Here is a 1,849-nt window from a genome sequence, read left to right as displayed (position 1 = left end):
TGTTACTACAAGCTGCTGTCCCCGTGTCTGATTGTCAGGTTTTGTTTTCTGCATTCTAAAATACTCTTGATTTCCTCCCCCCCCCCATCGTTTAAACTATAGCCCTCTGGATGCCCCAGCGTTTGGCAGCTAGACCTCCGCAGTCACATCCCCTCTCTGGGTTTGTCGATGCACAGGAGATGTTTATCTGTGGTGTAAAGAGCTGGTAGTGCTCTCATAAACCGGAACAGGAGCTTTCAAGTCAGAAGTTGTCAGGCTGGAGTGATGCTTTTAAGATCCTGATGGGAAATGTGTCACTTTTGTTATGTGTACTCACTCAGAGCTCATCTTACCTGGCACAGGATGTGACAGAGATTCATGAAAGGGTAATTTTCTTGCTTTTCCACAAGATTACACCTCCCATTCAGGTCCATTTATTCCTACTCTCCCTGGACCACCTGTGACAAAACCACCGAATAAAAACACCCCGCAGGAGCTCCGCCAGTCACAAATCACCGGCCAAGCGCCTCTGATCTGTGTTCTGACATCTCACTAACACCTCCCTTCTGCGAACCTTTTACAGCTCTCACGGGACCCATTGTCTGCACGCAGGGCTGAGGCGAAGCTCCGCGTGACGTGGTGATGCGCTGGAAACCACCTCCTCGGCTGGGCTTCCCTTCTCTTGGTCAGCAGCACATCCGCGAGAGGAGGATACCCCTTCCTCACCTCTACTGCCCAGAGCACCGAGAGGGAAGGACACCCTAGGAAAGTCCTTTTGCACTTAAATACAGTGGTGGTGTGGGTTAATGAATAGATTTGGGTGAAGTGGTGGTGGTGGTCCTGAGCAGTCAGGGTTGGCTCTTGCAGGTGAGGGACTGCGCTTGCTCAGCCTCCCATGTCCGTTGCTCAGGAGCATTGCTGGAGGCATCCTCAGCATGTGGGGTACCAACGACGACGGGACTTGTGGGAGTGGGACATCAAGGGCAGCGGGTGGGTGACTCCTTAACTGCTCCTCCAACCTTGCCTCTCGCTTCTGCAGGAGATCCGCAGCCCCAGGGCAGAAGAGTCATCTCTAGAGTGGTCATTGCTCCACAGGGGGTGGTATGGCCAAAACCTTAGCCTGCAAGTGGGGACCACCTCTGATTTTCTCAGAGGGGGTGGGAGACAGGCCATACCTATCTATAAGATGCATCCCAAAGAGGAAAAACTGCAGGTCTGAGTGTTTTGTCAAATTATTTTTGTTTCTGATGGCTCTTTATGTGTGCTGGGTCTTTTCTTGGATTGTTTGTGTCACGTTTCCAGTCCCATGCTGAACATGAGACCGGGCAGCAGTGAGGGGAGCTCACCTCCAGTATGTGGAAGGACCAGAACTCTTCAGAGAACTATGTTCAGCTCCAGACAGCCAAGAGATGGAGATTATCTGGACAAATACGCCACACTCAGACACGGGGACAGCAGCTTGTAGTAACACCCCCATTTCTGTGCTTTGCCCAACCAGCCTCCCAAGCTCCCCTCATTCAAAAAAGTCCCAGAAACAACGAAAAATCCAGTCAGCGGGAGTTGCTCCGTGTCCACAAACCACACCTGGCCAGGGAAAAACCTGTCCTGGGAGCCAGGAGCGTGTAGGGGAAGCAGTGTTTGTATGGTAGGACCTTCCCCAGGTGCTCAGGCTGTGAGGGGATACAAGCGGTTCCGCTGGAATCAGTCAGTTCTCCGCAGACCGACTCTCTCCGCTCAGTGCTGCGCTTTGCTGGGGTTCCCTCACTCAGCACGAGCAGCTGGATTCGCTGAAGCCCGAGGCCACAGGCTGCTCGTTCCCGTCCGATCGACAGAGGGTGGATCTGCTCAGGCACCACAGGGCTGGAGAACC

Source organism: Buceros rhinoceros, unplaced genomic scaffold (assembly GCF_000710305.1).
Source record: "Buceros rhinoceros silvestris isolate BGI_N320 unplaced genomic scaffold, ASM71030v1 scaffold9582, whole genome shotgun sequence".
Classification (NCBI taxonomy): Eukaryota; Metazoa; Chordata; class Aves; order Bucerotiformes; family Bucerotidae; genus Buceros; species Buceros rhinoceros.
The sequence above is the reverse complement of the archived record's forward strand: the minus strand, read 5'-3'. Positions refer to the sequence as shown.